The sequence below is a fragment of the Mycteria americana genome, chromosome 2 (genome assembly GCF_035582795.1).
Source record: "Mycteria americana isolate JAX WOST 10 ecotype Jacksonville Zoo and Gardens chromosome 2, USCA_MyAme_1.0, whole genome shotgun sequence".
Taxonomy (NCBI): Eukaryota; Metazoa; Chordata; class Aves; order Ciconiiformes; family Ciconiidae; genus Mycteria; species Mycteria americana.
In genome coordinates, this window is record NC_134366.1 from 119,062,643 (window position 1) to 119,082,728 (window position 20,086).

Below are 20,086 nucleotides of genomic sequence, written 5' to 3' on the forward strand. Positions count from 1 at the left end.
AAGATTATATCCATTGATACAGAATCACAGAACGGTTGAGGTTAGAAGGGACCATCTGGTCCAACCTCACTGCTGAAGGAGGGCCACCCAGAGCAGGTTGCCCAGGACCATGTCCAGTCAGGCTCTGAATAGCTCCATGGATGGAGACTCCACAGCCTCTCTGGGTAACCTGCTCCAGTGTTTGACCACCCTCCCAGTAAAAAAGTGTTTTCTTGTGTTCAGATGGAATTTCATGTGTTTTAATTTGTGTCCTTTGCCTCTTGTTCTGTCACTGGGCACCACTGACAGGAACCTGGCTCTGTCTTCTTCATTCCTTCCCATAAGTTATTTATATAAATTGATAAGATCCCCTGAGCTTTCTCTTCTCCAGGATGAACAGTTCCAGCTCTCTCAGCCTTTCCTCATATGAGAGATGCTGCAGTCCCTTCATCATCTTAATGGCTCTTAGCTGGACTTGCTCCAGTAAATCTATATCTTTCTTGTTCTGGGGAGCCCAGAAGTGGACTCAGCACTCCAGCTGTGGTCTCACCAGTGCTGAATACAGAGGAGGGATCACCTTACCTGCTGGCAATACTCCTCCTTAATGCAGCCCAGGATTCCGTTGGCCTTTTTTGCCACAGGGGTGCATTGCTGGCTCATGGTCAGCTTGTTATCCACCAGGAACCCAAGGTCTTTCTTGGCAAAGCTGCTTTCCAGCCACTTGCCCCCGGTGTGTGCTGGTGCCTGGGATTATTCCTCACCATATGTGGGACTCTGCATTTCCCTTTGTTGAACTTTATGAGATTCATCTCTGTCCAGTTCTCCTGTCGAAGTTCCTCAACAGTGGCACAACTATCTGGTGTATCAGCCACTCCTCTCTGTTTTGTATTATCTGATTATCTGTGAACTTGCTGAGGGTGCCCTCTGTCCCATCGTTGAGGTCATTAATGAAGATGTTGAACAGTATTGGCCCCAGTGTTGAGCCCTGTGACTAGTGGCTTGACAAGCCACTAGTGACTTGCCTCCAACTGGACTTTGGGCCACAGATCACAATGCTCTGGACCTGGTCATTCAGCTAGCTTTTAATCCACCTCACTGTCCACTTTTCTAACCCATATTTTGTCAGCTTGTCTTCAATGATGTTACAGGAGTTGATGTCAAAGGCTTTACTAAAGTCAAGGTAAACAGTGTCCGCTGCTCTCCCCTGGTCCACCAAACTAGTCGCATCATTGTAGAAGGTTATCAGGTTGGTCAAGCATGTTCTCCCCTTTGTAAATCCTTGCTGACTACTCCCCATCACCTTCTTGTCCTTCATGTATTTGGAAATGCTTTCCAGGAAGATTTTCTCCATCACCTTCCCAGAGACTGAGGTAAGGCTGACTAGCCTGGATCTTTGTTCTTGGCTTCCCGAAGATAGGATTGATATTGGCTGTCTTCCAGTCTTCAGGAACCTCTCCCAGTTGCTATGACCATTCAAAGATAATCAAGAATGTCCTTGCAATATCAGCCAGCTCCCTCATCACTCGTGGGTGCAGCCTTTCAGGGCCCATGCAGTTATGTACATTCAGTTGGTTTAAGTGCTCCCTAAACTGTTCCTCCTCCACCAGGGTAAGTCTTCCTTGTCCCAGACTTTCCTTCTGGTCTCAGGTGCCTGGGATTCCTGAAGGATGTTTTTTCTGGTAAAGACTGAGGCAAAGAAGGCATCGAGTATCTCAGCCTTCTCTGTACCATTTGTCACCAGTTCCCTTGCCACGTTCAGCAGTGGGCCCATGTTTTCCTTGGTCTTCCTTTTGCTGTTTATGAACTTGTAGAATCCTTTCTTGTTGTCCTTCACATCCCTTGCCAGACTCAACTCCAAATCAGCCTTGGCTTTTCTAACCCTATCTCTGCACCATCAGACAGGCTCTATACTCCTCCTGGGATGATCTGTCATAGCAATGTACCTGCTGAAAATACTTCAGCAAACATGGAGAAGAGCAACAAGATTCTTCACTCTCCACCAGCCCTTTGCAATACAGACTGTGCTGAGTTTGTTAGCTTCTCCTTTCATTTGCACTTATGGACTTAGCATGGTTTTCACACCTAGCCACTGTCAGCAGCTTCTGCCCCAGCGGATGCAGCATCACCAGTGGGAGTAACAAAAATTCCGTGGGGAATTGGGCTCTATTCCTACTTACCTGGCTCAGAACTGAACTAGGAGGCACAGTGGTGAAAACACTGCTGGTCCGGCAATGCCACCCCTCCCAGCAGCGCCAGGAAGAGGGCTGTCAGAGTGTGAACAGAAACAAGAAATTGCTATCTCTAGTGGGGATAAGACAAAAGAAAATGTATACTCGCTTGTGCAGAAAACCCAACGGAGGACTTTGCAGCCAGCTCGGTCTTCTACCCAATGTGCAGCACAGGTTGCAGAAGGGCTTCCAGGCCCCAGTGTCGCCGCGGTGGGAACAGGAGGAAGCACAGTGGCTGCAGCAGCACCTTGTGATCTGGAGCAGACTTGTTCACTGGGCAGTGCCTTTGAGATCTTACAGCCCACTCCTGTGTTTGCCTTTGGTAAGTCCTAATGTGAACTTTTTCGTCTACTGCTATATACTTACAAGAACAACGGATTTTTTAATATCTAAAGGATAAGGATAAAGAACACTATAAATGTTACCTATGATGTTCCATTTATTTCTGTTTAACAATTTGTTATTGAAACTTAAAAAGACAAAAGTGGCTTGGCCAGTTGGAACATGCAATCTGCTGTACTGCTCTTTGGCAAGTGATATTTTGGGATGCACAGGAGAAATTATCATTACAGTTGCTGTATCATGGAGACAACTGGAAAAAGATACAACACAGTAGAAATCTCATGATCTTGTTCTAGGTTAAAATTCACAAATCTTTGCAGATTTAAATGGAGGAAAAATGTCTTTTAAAAATTGTTTTATGATTAAACTATAGAATATTAATAATGAAAACAATAGCAATGCCTTGTAAATAGAAGTATAACACTATACTCTGTGCATGCTCAAAAGTTAGCAATTTGAGTGAATTCAGTATAAATGAAAATAAAACACAATAAATTTCATCTGTGGTGTTCAAATGTATCACTGGTATACTGTGAAATTTACAGTCTGTGACTCAAGTAATGATACTTGAAAGTCTTAAGTGATAAAGCACAAAGTGGCTCATACAGAACACAGAAATTGCATCAACACGGACTCAAGATGTAAAGCCACAATAGGGAACAACAGGAAGGAAACTTATGGAGATGCTCTCATTGCTTTCAGAGACAATGTGGAGATGGGAGGTGCAGATACCTGTTTGAGAAAAATACTCACTTCTTAAAAAAAAATCTAATTACTTAGTCAGCAGTGAATAATATTCTCAGGGTATTAAAGCATCAGCCAATATGTTTCATCTTGTGAGATCTGTATCATTAATCTATACATGCCCCCAGTGCGATACTAGGTTATGTAGGTGCATGTGGCTTATCAAAATGTATAATATTTTCTTAGATCTGGCAGTCTCTTGGAAGATGTCACACCGCTAATCAGCATTAGAAGATGCAACATTTTTCCCCCCCTCCATGTGGGTAGGTTATGTTCCTAGACAGCTGACAGGGCACCAGAAACCTTTCTTTTCCCGTTATTAAAGCTGAGGAGTGCCACCAGTACATTCCCAATTTTAACTGAAAGGTGTAATTCAGTGCTAATGTTGATGAAGATGTTTGCTCAAGGGATACACCGAATGGACAATTTGACTTCCCAGTGCTTGTGCAGCTTGACCTGTATCGGAACCGAGGGTGCCTGTACGCCCTCACACAATCGAGTCTGATCAGACATCAGGACTGTTAATTGTCAGTTAGAGGTTGAAATACTGAAGGCCGGGCTGCCAACACACCACTGAGCCATCAAACCGCACGTTCCAAGAAGATGCACGTCAGCATCAGGCTGCTCTCGAGTGAGTAGCACTGGAGTGGGCAGTGACCTCCTGGTTTTCTCTTGCACTCATCCAGCTAGGAGAAATAAAAGATTAGCTCTGAGTGAGACTGCCAATATAACTTTGAAGAGTATATATCAAAAGCCAAGAGGCTGTAGCACCAAATCCCAAAGTGCATCTCCCGAGAAAGAACAAATGTTTTCCCCTGTACACCATAAATTCCTCATCGCTGAAAGAGCTGCAGGTGTAAGAGCTGAGGTTCAAAATTCCCAGGCTTTATCCTGCTTTGCCGCACCATATTTTGTGTGTTGAATACAATTGTTTTCCTGTCAGTAGATGTAAGGACAGGCATATGTAGTATTTTAGACCTGCCTTGAATGTCTTAAAGCTGTTCCTGACACCTGGTACTGGGTATGTCAGGAAGAGCACCTTGCCTGGTTCTCTGTTGTTGTGCCAAGATTTTCAGATGTTCTTTTAAAATCAGTGCTCTATCAAAATATATTCAGTGCAATTAATGTCTTTAGGTGTTTTCTAGTGAGGATGTAGCTATTAGCAGCGGCAGCAATAAATAGGTTAAAAAAAAAAGGAAAATCTCTTAATCTAGCAACAATATCTTCCAGGCTTGTACGCTACCACATACACTCATAGCAGCTCTTCCAGGGTCAGTCCTCTAAGCGTGGGGGTGCACGAGTTCCTTCATACATAGAAATAATCTGCAGCAGAACTAATCCCCCGGAAGAAGTTACTCATGTGCCTCGGTGCGTACAGGGCTTGGCAGTTCTGTATTTGCATTGTGCAGTTACAAATGCCAAGCTGAATGGTATTTAAGTGGTTAAATTTTTGTATGAAAGAGATACCATAGCACTGTAGTAGATGTCTGTGCATTGGTCCAAGGCAGTGTTTTCTACAAAATTCTGTACTAAATTACAATAATAATACTTTATTTGCTTAATGTCAAGCTATCATCAATCCCATGCAAATTGTTAGCTTTGCAACAAAACACCATGTAATTGTCACTACACTCTTAAGCCTCAGCAGTCTTGATTTTCAAAATACTAGTTCATCAATAAACCATTGTAAAGGCTTTAAGCTCCAACAGGAATGCAGTAAGGAAGCTCTTTTCATCTGTGATGTCAATAAGCTGAGATGAGACAAGAAACTAGATTCATCAAAGTGACAAGTGGATATATATATTTTAACCATAATGAATAAATGACATCCCTATTAATGATTTATCTCCTTTCAAGTTTAACAAACAGTTCTAGTGATAATGACTAAATTTTTTTTTGCATTAGGAAAGTAAACTGACACATACCTAACATAGTCAAATAGAGCCTAGTTCGATATTCATAAATGCTAGCTTTGTATATGGAACCCGAGTTGGTAATTACAACCAGAACTATTCATTTCCTTTTTTAAAAGTAGATACCTGGGAATGCCATTTAGTCATTACTCAGAATTACTTATTATCTTTGATGAACTTAGTCTGTGCTTTCATCTGGTACCAGACTGCATGCTAATACCAATCAAGAGTGTAAATATGCAAAGAAAAAAAATATTTGGGATGCGAATTTTGAATACGCTTGGTGTCATTTTCATTCTGCTCCCATTGAATCAGAGACTGCAGTGGCAGCACCCTCTTCAAAAATGCTACCGTTGGGGCAAGAGGGGATATCACTGTGCTTAGAGAAATCCATCTCTATTCTTGTGACAAGAAATGCACTGCAAATGGGCATTTTTCCTATCCCTCAGTCCAGTCCATTTGTTCCTATTCTTATACCAATTTCGAGCCACTCACCCGTATCCTGCCCATTAGAGCTGGTTAGTACGTGCTGTTCATTTATCATACGGGAAATAGGCTGCTTCACCGGTCAGATGTTTTACAGGAAGGTATCCGTTTCAGCGAGGCTTTTTCTGAAGGCTTGAAAAGCAAGAGAGAAGAGCCCTGTGTCCCAGGGCAGCCCCGCCATCGCCAGGAGTCACAGGCGCAGGCGTTGGATACTGAAAACCGGCGCTTCGGCACAGCACCGTTTTGTGCAAACAGTGGAAACGGGTTGTTTTTATCCATGTACAGAGTAAAAAACACAGCAGCAACAATAAATGTCACAACTTGAAGAGCTGCCACAAAACAGAAATGTCATCCTCCGGTCAATTTTTGGAGACATTTAGTTTGGAGATCTAACTCATCATCTAAGACAAAAAAAAAAAAAAAAAAAAAAGATGATGTAGCTGTTTTTCTGCAATTGGCTTCTATTTTTTTTCACATCCTTATAGTTAAAGTATCTATTTTAAGCTTTCCTGTAGTGTCTATCATCATTCCCTTTAGATACTGCAGAGGAAATTTTGAAACACAAATACTCAATAATAATAAAAACAACAATAACAATAAATATGAATGTCAGGGAGGCAATTACTCCTATTTTTGCCTTAGAAAAGTTCTCTCACTGAATCATTAAACATCCCCAGTGTTCTCTAACCTCAGTACATTATCTGTCGGGAGATTAATGCTCTTTTGAAGTTATGGGTCATTTTTCAAAATGTTGGTTTCCTCCTGCTTTCCGTTCATTTTTCTCAAGATGCCTCTACTCCACGGCGATGCTGGTTAGTACATTAGCTCTTCACCTCTGAAGAGCGGGATGAAAGATTTTAGCCTTTCACACTTGTCCCTTATATTTACTCAGTCATAAACCACAGCACAGCTACCAGAAAAGCGGGAGGAAATGTAGAGCAGAGCTGGAGCAGGAGGCACGGTGCAAGTTTAGAGAGGGGTAATGTTAGTATAGCTGCGAGGGAAACACTTTTTAACACTAGTAGACCTAGTTAAACCTGAGTTAGGCTGTCAGCACTGAGGTCAATGCATTGTATCAGCTAGACCAAGGTGAAATCAGGACTTACCCTCCTTTTTATGCTGGTCGTGGGTTCAGTGTCTTGCTCTAGCAAGACAGCAAGAGCTCTCTCCCCACCTTTGGAGACCAGACAGTAACCTTGAAGGATAGCTATTTGCATAATATATGTTGCAAATACTGGATTTCTGAACACAGGCTTCTGTTAACATATTTCTTCTATTTCAATAAAAGCACATTAAAAAACAGATGGTTATTTGGAATTGTCACGCATTACAGTGAATACAAATACACTCTTATAAATGAATAAAATGCTAAAGCTTCTTACGTTAGGATCTGTCACTCAGTCTCAGTGGAACTTTATCCTCTTCGTAAAGGCTTAAATTTTCTACTGAAATAAATATAAATCAGCACCTCATTCTAAGTCATTGAAACGGTGGTTTGCTTTGTTTTTCTTGACGAAAATCAGATGGGATCCAGTTGGCAAGCTTGCAGTAAATGCCTTAGTGGTCAGACTAATCACCTTTAATCACTTCAGGCCCTGAGCCATTCCGACATGAAAAGGGAAAATCCAGGCATTGCTGTCTGCACCTTCCTGAGAAAAACTCTGTCTTTGGGCGCAAAGTCCAGTGGGGGCCATGTCCTGGGAAAGAGGGGCCGGAGGGAATAATAAAATAAGTTCAGCCTAGCCTGGAAATGTTCTTTGTCCCTGTGGGGACCTTCACAAGGCTCAGAAGGATGCTTCTGTTGCCCTTCAGACATGCTTTAACCTCACTGGGGAGGTGCAGGGGAAGTGGATGGATAAACGATAGTGCCTCCCGTCATGGTGTGTGATGGGCTGTGCAGTTAAGCAGGGCGGTGCTATTCAGGAGCTTCAGAAAGCAAGTTCTGAGAAGCTGGCTGGCAGGAGGAAGCGAGTGGGTTGTTTGTGATGGCTAACTCCCAGGAAGAGGGCTCTCAATCTCTTTCCCAATGGGGATCTTTTACAGAAAGTCGTAGCAAACATCAGGCCAGGCATCAGCCAGTTCTGTGGTCTCGCTGTCCTCAGATTTCACAAATAGTGTGTATAGGCCATTTTGTTATTTACACTGAAAATCACAGCTTCCTACCAGAGACTGGGGAGGTTAAATGAGATTTGTTAACATCTCTGGAATTCCTGCTGGGCTGAGGTCCATGGTCTGCATGCAGGTGTTGATAGTGTCTCTGTATGACAAGGAGACAGCATATAGAAATCAAAATGGTTGTTCAGCGTGAATGTGATTTGTGACCACAGACTCTGCAGTACATATGAACCGTCTTTGGTCTTGTCATAATAAGATGTAGAGGAAAATTTCCTTTGGAAAAAAAAATGTTAAAAGAGCTTTTCAAGTGAAGTTTCTACCCTTTTGCCCAGCTTCTTTCAGTTATTATAAGAGTTGAGAAATAGATGTATTTGCTTCTCCCCCTCCCTCCCTCTTTCAGTTCTCCCTTCTCCTCGCTTCTCAAGCTCTGCCAGGCTCTAGCTGCTGTGCCTGAGGTGCTCTTGGAGCTGACTGGTTCCCAACAACATCTAGGAAAAAACTTCTGGACTGGGACCAGAAAACAGCAAATGGAAAGGAGGGGATAAGGTATGCGTTACAGACCATTTGTTTTCAACCTTTTCCCCCATGGCATCATGCAATCAGTTCTTGATTATCCACATTAACAGAGACTTAAGATAGCTCGTGTAAAGCAAAAATATAGCTAATGCAAACCATATGGCAATTAGACTATTGGAACATTCAGTGAAAAATATAATGGGGAAGGGAAACAAGGCCAGTAAAACTCCCAAGACTGGAGCATGGCGGTCCCCAAGCCAACACTGATTGGAGCTGTTAAGTCCACACTGCCCTATGGCACCTGCTTCTGGACGTGTGCAAGATCAGGAGGAGCTGTAGGAATCTCTCTCTAAGAGTGAGTTACTTATTTACACCTCAAACAGTCTGCTAAAAAATAATCCAAAGGTAGTGCCTCAAAAGAAGGTATAGGACCTCCTTTCTTCCTGCATTTCAACAGGAACAATGATCACAGTCCCCTGAAGTCTGTCCTGTCCTAAGACTGAGTTCAGTAAAGAGCCCTTAATAGTCACGTCCTCCTTCTCTAGCTGGTGGATTAACCCGGTACCAAGTTGTTCTAGTCTTCTTATTGATAAAACTAAAGAAAACCTCAGAGTCCCTCAATTTGCTAATCCCTTACCCAGCAGAGTTCAGAGCAAGACCCAGGCTTATTTTTTTCCACACAAGCAAAGGTTGTGATCAACTCCTGTTCTTTAATACCAATGTAAAACACAACCCTCACCCTTCAACAGCTGCATTTCAAACCTGCCACTTGAATCACTGGGCTTGAAAATTATTAATCCCACTGTGGCTTCTCTGTGGGCTCCCAGAAGAAAAGAAATCTTTGTCCATGCTCAACAGCCATCCACTGCAGGTTAAGGTGCCCAGGGGTCAGCACTGAGGGACAGTACATGCAATCACAACAGGCAAGCACCAGTTAAAGCTTGAATGCGAAACATCCCAGCTGCTTCATGCCCTGGCTGAGAAACGAAGGGCCCAGGATGAGAGAAGGTTCCTGTCTGATGAACTGAAAATGACAGCCTGGGAGCAGTTCATTGCTTAGTTGCACCATCAGGCTTTATAGTGCTTTACTCACCTAGAAGATAAAGCTGAAGAAGTTGCTTGACCAACATGTGTAAGAATATGTCATTTGTTTGCAAGTTTACCATGTTTACCCTGTCCTGGTACACTCCAGTTCTCAGTGGAAGGAAACGAGAAAGAATTCCTCTTAAATATGTTCCTCTTAAAACCTGCTGTCTGCTGATAGTTTGAGATACAAAAAGGCTTTTCTGTTTGGGAACATTGAGTGTTACCCTATGGGATTAAAAGCAAAGGCTCTGTAGTGCATTGTGAAATGGATTCTGGGATTTCAGGAGATGGCAAAAACATTCAGGGGGACTTAGATATAAAATTGTTGGGAAGGAAAGCAGTAACCAGGACTCTTGCAATGATAGGACTGAAACCACCAGATTCCCCATGTGCTATATATCCCTTATCTTGAAATCTAGTCTACTGATTCCCACCATATTGCAGTAAATGACTGGAAGGATTCTGCAACCTCTTCCTCCCTGCCACGGCTGTCAGAGTGTGCCTTCTGGTGAGTCTAATATCAGTCTGTCGTTCAGTAATGGAATACTAAGGGGAAAAGAGCTCCATACGTGTCTGGGAGATAGAAAACCCCCAGAAAAAAATCTGTGCAGGTTTACAAAGAACAAATCATACCACCCAAGCTAGGTTATTTTTTGATAGAATTACTAAATTAATGGATGACGAGAATGAAATCGATTAAGCAGTTCTGAGTTTTCTGTAAGGTGTTTGACATAGTGTGTCACAAAATCTAGTGTGAAAAATGAGTAGCCATCAGAGCTGCAAAGAAACGGTCGTGAGAGCTGGGGATCGAATCAAGGACTTAAGGGGAAGGAAAGAAAATTCAAAAAATAAATGACAATGACAAACCAGAAGGAGGTATTTGCTCTGGGCTCTCCACAATCCGGTGTTCATTTCACTGGTATTTCATGCCCTATTAGGGAGCTGTTATGAGAGGTGAAGGTGACAGTAAATTAGGAGATTCAACTGAGTTAGAAATATGAGCAGGAATTAGTAGGAAGATTAATTTCCCCTCAGCCTCAGATTCACGCAGCAACACCCCCCCCCCCCCCCTCCTCCCCCCAGACACCCTGTAAAAACCCAAACCAAACCTAAAACACTGGGAGAAGGGGAAGGAAACACAGCAGGACTGAAACATGTGCCTGGAAGGAGTGGCATGGGGAGGCTGGCACGGACCTCGGTGCAGAGAACGAGAGGAGACCTCTTGACCAGCTGACTGCTGGTTCAACCCACCTTATCGTCCACCTGGGGACCCTCCGGGCTGTGGGTTTTGGTTCTCTCTCACAGCTTGCTTTGCCTGACAGCCGTGCTCTGCTTGGAAGGCTGAGAAGCCAGCAGAGACCTGTAGAGATGGGAACTGAAGAGAAGAAAAATTAGCAATCCAACTCACATAGCACAGAAAAAGGGTATTTTAAGGAGTATGCAGGAATGTTTAATATCATGTCACAGGAAGGTCCTGTCTGCAGAGTGCTGATGAAACTAGGCTTCAAATACAGCTTTGCTGTACTGACTTTTTACTCCCGTTTCTATGTCTCTTCAATAGTAAATAGCACCTTCTTCCCACCTCTCAGGTAAGCTGCACCTTTTGAAAACATTACTTCTTGAAAATAAACAGACGGGTAACCCACATCCTCAGATAAGCCAGGCAGGGTGGCAGTGCCCTGCCCTGCTTGGTGCCGGGGAAGGGAGCGAGGAACAGTTTCTATGCCACCCCGCATAAAAGGTCATTTTGCTTTGCCCTCTCCTGTATTCACTGCTGCTGAATTAAAGATATCTCATGGCTGTGCACATGACATCTGTACTACCAGCTTCCAAGGAATTACTAAATAATAGGGTAGGTATGATCTTTTTTCCTTTGTGTCCTACACCTGGAGAAATGAGAGGTGACACAACCAAGCTAAAGGACCAGCGTGGGTCTGTGGTGTAGCCCAGGAGAGGCCCATGAGCCCTCGATGCCTTACAAGTGAGTGTCAACATCAGGTTTTTTTCTAACTTCTTATAAACACTTAATTTCCTCTCTCCCCTGGAATATCAACATTTACTCCCAAATGTGGTTGGCTGAAACCACTTGTAGACCTGGAAAGCACCTTTTATTCCCTTATACATGTTGTAGCAATTTCTATTCTGAAGGTCTTGGACCTTCTGTGACTCATTTTTTCAGGATTTTTAGAGTTTTTGTGTAACTGTAGTAGCAACCGTGAGTGATACTAAGACCTTGCCACACAGAGAGGCTAATTTTCTTCTGTTACAGAGATTAATGTTATTCTTTTTGGATACAAAAGAAATCTTCTGGCTGATGAACTTTGCTATGACACTGGGCGGGAATGGCTCCAGACTGTTATTCTCTCTCTTTCTCCAGAAATGCTTTGCTCAGCAGCTATTTGCAGGATACTGAATAAGCCAAGGAGCCGTGCCAGTTCCTGCTGAGAATCAGTGATCAGCTCTTGTGCTGGGGGAAAAGGCGGTAGGAGCTGAGCCCTTCTGAGGGAAAGCTGCCTTGTTAAAGACCTGTCAGCTGCTGCCCAAACCGACACGGTGAACAGCCCTCGTGGGCAGCTGTGAACCCGTGGGGTTGGGAGGGCTCTGCTGGTGACACAGTCCAGGGTGAAAACACCTGGGGTTTGAAGGAGCCAGTGGTCCTTTCTGATTAACAGCCTCCTACAAAACACATTTTCATCTAATTTTCCTCTTTTGGCTTTCAAGTAAGCAAGTAATGTCACACCTGCTAAGCAGCTAGAATTATGCAGCATCATAAATTAAACTTTTTAATTTGCCAAAATTCCTGGCTTATACCGTTTATCATTCAGAGAGGCACAATTGTTTCCTGCACGGCTGTGTACGAGAGGGGAATCTTTTCCCCTTGCCCCGCAGCGCAGGATGAGGCACGTGGGCAGTGGGCAGCGGGTGCCGGCACCAGGAGCTCTCCAGAAGGATGCATCATTAGTGAAGTCGTGAACCCCAGGACACTTGTGCGGCAGTGCTGTGTTTTGCACCACATACCCACCGCAGCTGCTTTAGGCTGAGCCACTGGTGAGGTCCTGCTGTTTGGGTCCCCATGGCACGGACCAAAGCCCTCTGCAGCGCAGGCGCCTTTGGGCAGTGGGGCGGCACTGAAGAACCAGCTGCTTTGCTGCTGTCAGGTACTCTGAGAAGTTCTTACAAACCAGAGCACGATGCTCACATTAGTGATGCTGTTCCAGCTGAGTAGGCTGGCATCAACCAGAAACACTCTACCATACAGGGAGGGAAAGCGTCCTTATGAAGTTGGGTAGTTTTGACCTCCCTCTTCCTCTCCCTCGACTCAAGGCTCAAAGCTACTTAACCCATGAGACAGGGAATCAGAGAAGAGGCTATTTCTGTAAATGCATTTCACTGGCGAAAGCTGGGCTTTGAAGATTGGTATCTCTTGAAAACTCTTCAATACAGTGAATATCTGTTGGAAAAATATTGATGAGACTGGATTTTACATACAAGAGCAAGGTGGTGCTGCTGCTTAGCACAAGCTTCCTGGAGGTGAAATCAGAAATGTGAGCTTGTCCCAGGTCTGGTAATTGCAGACAAAATGAGGTGCCTGCAAAGTCTCTTCCTGTGAAAATTTTCAATGGGTTTTCCCCCACTGCCTTTCCTTTCAGGCCAAATGCTGAACCCTTCTCATTGTTTGGAGACTGGTGGTGGTGGTGGGTTCTCCTTCCAAATGAGAAATAAAAACTTGCTCATGGACTGGAATAGTTTGGGGTGGGGGATGTGGAGTGGAAACACTATAGTGAAAAAATAATTTCCTTTTGAAGAAATATTTGAAGTCACAACAATTTGGTTTTTGAACAAATCTATGAAAAATTGTCTAGGCAGCAAGTAATACAAATGAATTAAACTACTCATAGGCAGTTGCCCTTTTCATAAGCAAAAAATCCATATCAAACCAGATCTAGACATATGTGGATGTGCTTAGGGTAAAAGAACTGCATCTAAAGAACTTAACCCAAAAATGGTAGCACCGCACAGTCTAACGTAAACGAGAAGATGAGGGCTATTTGTGGTACCTTGCAGAGAGAGAGAGTTTAATTTGGATGCTACCCCTTCTTTCTGTAAAACATCCCCATAGCTGCTGGGCAAATAAGTTGGGAAGGAGCCAAGAAGAACAGCAGTGAATGGCATGAACCCCACAAAGGGAAAACAAAGTCCACCCACCGCGTGCAGTGCAGCTCGGCTTTCCCTCTCTGCTGTCTGCTTTCCTCGGGCCAGAAGCACAGCCCGGGGTCAGCGGGCAGAAGGTGGGTTTCATGTGCTGGCCTGGCTGCTGGGAGCCTCCTCCCATTAATTACTAACAGCGTTCAGAGGACCTGCAGCTTCTCTTGACCTTTTTGCTGCCCCGTTTATAGCACCGCTGTTCCAGCAGGGGACTATGCCAGGGCCACGGCCCCAGGGCTCGGAGGAGATGCCTGCAGAGCAGCACACCATGTCCTGTGCATCCTGCGTCTGAGCCTGTGGTGCAGTGCCGGCTGATGCAAGGTCTGTCCTGTCATAAACTAACTCACAGCCAGATCTGTCTGGAAAACTATCCTAAAATGGCTATGGTTCCTAATACGCCAGCGCAAACTTCAGCAAGGCTGGAGGTGTTTGCCAGTTGCTGTTTGCACCGGCTTGCCTCTGTGTGTCCTTCTGGACAGCCTTCTCCCAGCGGGATCCTGCGCTTGTCAGGGGGAGAGCGAAGGAGCCGTGAAGGCTCAGAGATGCACACGCTTACTCGAGGCACCAAAACTGCTCTTCGATCTCAAGCAATCAGGACAATTCACAGAGGTTTAGCTTGTTGTGGTCTCTTCTGAGGGAAGACAACGTCTTACTCAAGTTAAATATGCACATTGCCCATGTGATACTGATAAAGGATCTTCTATGCTACATCCCTGCTGTTAGGGATATAAAATCCTTTGTTTAAGTTAAGACTACATTATTGCTGTTCACATCTAAATTAAAGTGCGGAGACCAAGTCTGGAGTAGTTACACACCTCTCGTCCCAAAGGACTAAGCCGCGTTTATTCAGCATAAGGATGGATGCAGGAGGGCCAAGGTCTGTAAGTATACTCGTGCCTTGGATGTGCCGGCACCGCCGAGCCCCTCTCAGTCAGCAATGCGAATGCACCGCATGGGTAGCAGAGCGCGGCTTGCTTCAGCTTACTGCTGGGCCTGAGGCAGCAATGCAACTAATTCCAAGTCCAGTGGTGGAACAAGCCCATCCCTGTGGGTCAGCACTGTTAAATGTCTTCTGGAAGCCAAGTCAAGTAAGATGGATGCACATACCTCATCACCATGTATTTAGAGCTTCACACCTGTGAGTTATAATAAAAAATATGCTAACATATACAGCAATAAGGCGTGATTTGTGATGTTAATGACTTTCCCATCTATACATCTACTGGCAAAATATATTGCATAATTTATGAAATTGCTTTAGCACTCAGAGCACAAACGGTGCCTCCTGATTGGCTCAGTTCAGTGCCATATGTTGTATAGAAAATGTATTTATACTCATGAAGATATAAATTGTAAGGCAGCCTTGAGTACAATGATAAAATTATAAACACATTTTCCGCCTGTTGAACACAGAATTTATATTTGTAATCTTATCTTGGTTGTGTTGCAACAGTCAGCTTGGCTTCTGTTTTTGCCCCTAAAGGCTTTCTTCAAATATTCCCTTACTAGAAGTGTTTTTTGAAGCTCTACAACCAGACAATTAAGTGAGTACAAAGAGCACAATAATTATTTCACACAGCCAGTATCGTGTCATGTGTGGTAATGTCTCTCTTCCTTTTAGTTTATTTGATCTAGCAATATGCTACACCGATAGACTGGCTTCCAAGTCCGTATTCAACTCAGTTACCATCAGTTTTAAGAGAACATAGCTGTTCAAAAAAATACGTAAATGTGCAAAAGCTTGAAAACTGGAAAGAGTTAAAGTGATCCAGGGATTTTTCGTTCTCATTAACTGATAAGAGCATTTCAAATTTAGACTCTCCTGCTAGAAGTATATATATATATATAAAACTCAATTTCCCCAATTGTTTAAGTTATATTATCATATAGCAAGTTACATTAAATCTAACCAGCAGGTTTGTCCTTCCTGAGAGGATTTAGGTGTAAAATATGCAAGAGGAGAGGAGCTGGTGGCCCTCGTTACCTGTACACCATCTACATCAGCCTGTGGAGGCAGACGGACGCCTTCGAGGACGACTCACCCCGTGGCCATCTGTCTCCATGGGAAAACAGTCTTGCGGTAGGCAGACTCCTAGCAGGGTCCTCGCTCAGGTGGCCATGATTTAATGACCGAGTCAGAGCCTTGGCACATGTGTTTCATTTAAAATACAGCTTTCTGACAATCCTGGTAGACATTGGCCAAGTTGGCCAAGTCTTTTTTCTTTTTTTTTTTTTTCCCCCCTCCTTTCCAGAGAGAAATGAAGATCCGTTTAACTGCTGCCAACTTCGTTATCTAATTGATGGGCTTGCTGGCCTGGCCGAGCACTGCTCTGAAGGTTAGGTTTCCTGAAAGCAGAAGGAAAATCCCCCCATGACCACTCTGGCACTTGTAGAACAAGCAGTTTGTCTGACTGGCTGCTGAACGTATTAATATTTGAAGTTAATTTGTCTGCTTGAATAATCTGGTGCCAGATCATGTAGCCATTTATCAGTTGTAATGGGAAGATGCCACTCTTGCCCGACCTCCTATAGAAGGTAACCACCGTAACCTCGGTACATTTGACACAGCTGATTGTGGAAAATTACATTGCAATATTGTTCTGACTGCTCGGTTACAAAAAGTATTTAGTAGCTTTATGTGCAAGGTTGGACTATATTATATCTCTGTAGTCCAGATGAAGTGTAACAAATGAATTTGCAGTTGTACCAGCAGTACCAGTTAGGGAAGGGTGCCCAATTCTTCCTAAGCTAAATGGAAACCTCATGCAACAAGTAAGTGTGTTGAAAGAGAGCGTTCTCGGCAGAGGTTTTGGGAGGGGAGAGAATGCTCTATTTAAAAACACGGAAGGTAAACACCACCCAAGCCAACAAAACTCTGCCCACCTTCAGCAGACGATGCTCTGCCCCAGGCTGTGCTGCTGACAGATGTGGTGGGATGGCAGATGGGAGAGCAACGCTGTCAGCTTGAATGAGAGCCTTCGCTGGAGGACACGCGTTTGGCAAAGCCGCCTGTCAAAACAGACGCAGGATGACCACAGAATGATCCTTGAAATGTAGTCAGAGATTCAGAATGTGGGTCAGAGTGATTTGGCAAGAGGGGACGTTGGCAGCGGGGAGGGAGGAAGGAAGGGCAGAGTGCCAACAGAAGGAGAGGGAAGCTCGATTTCACCAGCAGGCTTTGTCATCTGATAGAAAGACAGTACAGTTTAATATATCAAAAGCTTTTATTTAAATCAATCACAACAGCACGCACTTACAGACCCTTTTGGCTGTCAGACTGAGGCGTAGCTCCACGCTAGGCAGCCTAAAGAAGGCAGAAGGCAGACTGATAGCAGTTCATTCATTTATTGTCATTGAAAGAGATGATACAGATTTGTGCATGTGCTATCTTCTTGCTAGATCTCGACAGAGATCGGTACAGGCAAGCTAGAAGTACCAGGATGTGAAGAGTATCTAGTTTGGGGGATGGCCTGTATTTTGCTCCTGTCCTACCAAAAGAAAGCCAATGTATACACAAACTGAATATCATGAAGCAAAAGAGTTGCAAGCCATTGGCAGATGGTTTTTTAGCGGTGCTACCTCTGTGGATTTGCTCAAAAGCTGGTTGTTTTCAGATGGAGACTGTAATCGTTCCAAAACACAAGGCTGCAATCCACCAATGTGTCTGAGTCTGTGCAGATTCCCTGTAACAGCAAAGCTACATTTTGTTTTATGTGGTGTGTAATATTGATTAAACTCCTGTACATGGCCAACAAAGGTCACTCTCCTTACGCCCGGCTGTGTGAGAGTTTCACAGGCATTCCCACCAAACTGCGCAGACTGGAGAACACGGAGACGAGCAGATAATTAAGTCTTCAAGGACCAACATCAAATTTCATCCCACTTCTCATGTGGCAAGGCAGTAACTATATTTCACTCCCAAGACTTTTCATCCTCAAAAGGCTTTATATTATAGGCTGATTGTTATGTACCGTATAAATCAGAATTTCAAGGGGACACAACAGCAGGCTAGTTCTCTGAAATGCATTCAGCTCGGCTTCTAAAGGTTACAAATACAGAGAGTAACTTGAGACTGGATACATCCCAATGTCTCTTCAGAAGCTGTAATTACTAACTCGATGTGTAATATGAGTATTAAGTAGGTGATCCAGCACGGTGCTCTGCCTTCCGAGTTATCTGAAGTTAATAGTTTCTGTGGGAGCAACTAATCAGGGTTAAATGCCACCTCCTTGTACAGCATCTAGAGCTGTGCAGGTCGGGAAGCTCTCAGGCAGGGCTCTGCTGCACCTGTGACGTTCATAATGTATATCTAGCATGAATGAGACAACAGCATAGCAAAAACACTGACAGAGTTGTTTTGTTGTAGTAACTACTGGTTATAGACAACACTTAAAATGGGCTGAATACCACACAGATAGAGAAGACCAAGTATCTGTCCCAAATTTTCTGCCACGCACAATTCACTCCTATGTTTTTCTCATTTTAAGTGAGTGGGTCTATCTGGCCCTGTCTATTTGGGTTCATTTTAATGACACACTTAAATCACGTGCTTGATTTTAAGCACCTAAGCAATCCCATTCATTTTATGACAAGTAAGCTCATATTTAAAACTTTTTGTTTAAGCACATTGTTGACCGATAGCTGTAAGATCTTAGTCCTACAAACACTTCTATGCCATCTGTGGCGGGTTGACCCCAGCCAGCAGCTAAGCCCAAGACAGCTACCTGCACACTCCCCCTACCGCCGGTGGGATAGGGAGAGAGAATAGGAAGAGCAAAAGCGTGGAAATTCATGGGTTGAGATAAAGAAAGTTTACTAAGCGAAGGAAAGAGGAAGAAGAGAGGGAAAAAAACCCATTCAAAACAATTGATGCAAAGGCATGCACTCACCACCTCCCACAAGCAGACCAACGCCCAGCCAGGCTCCTAGAAATGGCTCTCTCCCCCTCCATCCCCATTTTGTTGCTGGGCATGATGTTATATGGTATGGAATATCCCAATATCCCTTCTTCGATCAGTTGGGATCAGCTGTCCCGGCTGTGTCCCCTCCCAACTTCTTTCCCACCCCCAGCCTTCCTGCTGCGGGGGCAGAATGAGAAACAGAGAAGGCCTTGATGCTGTGCAAACACTGATCAGCAACAGCTAAAAGGTTGGTGTGCTATCATCAACACTGTTTTGGTCACAAATCCAAAACACAGCACCATACGGGCTGCTACAAAGAAAATTAACTTCATCTCAGCCAGTACAGCATCATGACATGACATGTACAAGGACTGATGAGCTCAGATGCAAAATGTGTGTGAGTATCAGATTGATTTTTTTGTGGAAGTGGGACTAGACAAGAGGATATTAATGTAAATGTTTGTGGGACTAGGTGTTTTGATTGCATTTACTCAGGCCTGGCAGCAGTATTAATGTATATCTGGCATGAATGAGACATGCTTTAATTGTGGCCCCTGAGCACATCTTCACAAAAAAATCAGTTACTAGAAATATCACAACTGTAGAATACAATTAAAAGTCTTCTAGCTGCTACTGAAAACACATCAATAGAAGAGTTTCAGGAGCAAAAATACCATTGCTTGGCAGGACTGTCAGTGAACATGAGATATTAATCTCCCCTGACACATTCCCTTAGACAAGCTACAGCAAGCATCGCTCTCACTCCTCATTGTCAAAGCCCACCTTTTCTGTGCTTTTGTGCATCGAGTACTATCAACAATATTAAACAAAATCGTGGCAGGGTATTTATAGTCCCCAGCCTCTTCCAGCCTCACATGTCCTTTCCACCTATCTCAAGTCGTATTACCCAGAAGAGCATCACGTGCTGCGGTGCCAGGGCTGGGAGGGAAGCGGGATGGAGGCGCGTGGGGCAGGTTAAACACGATCCTGGGGCGAGAGGCAGGACCGTGGCACCAGAGGGCAATGCACCTTCCAGGAGGGCCCTTGGAGGCTCTGATGCAAGGCACAGACCTGAAGGCAGTGTAGCACTGCAGCTCTCCTGCTCTGCCTGGCCAGGCTGGGCCAGGGAGATGCGGCAGCCTTGCCCATGAGCGGGTGAGGAGCTGGAGGGACGGACTGGAGGAGGTGGGGGCAGCAGGGGTTGGCTTTCAGGCTTAGAGCAGGAGATCAAGCGAGTCTGGGGAAATAAGCAGCGCAGGAGCTGCCTTTTCAGCTTTCCCCAGAAAAGTCTGCTTGGAAACACCCAGCAGGGGTGAGGAAGGCATTTTGCTGTTGCTGTTCACTGCAGTTTGCGAAGGGTTGGCAAGGCTTTGGAAAGGTTCCTTCATTAAAGTGGGCTAGGATGCTGAAGGTGAGCGGTGGCAGCCGAGCAGGGTGCGCAGAGCAAGCCGCCTCGTGCCAGCGGCGTACGGAAAGCTCCCACAGGCAGAGCATGTGAATGGCTGAGGCAATGCAAATGCACCCATCAGCTTATGATTTCACCATATAGACAAGGTCTAGGCCATAAAAA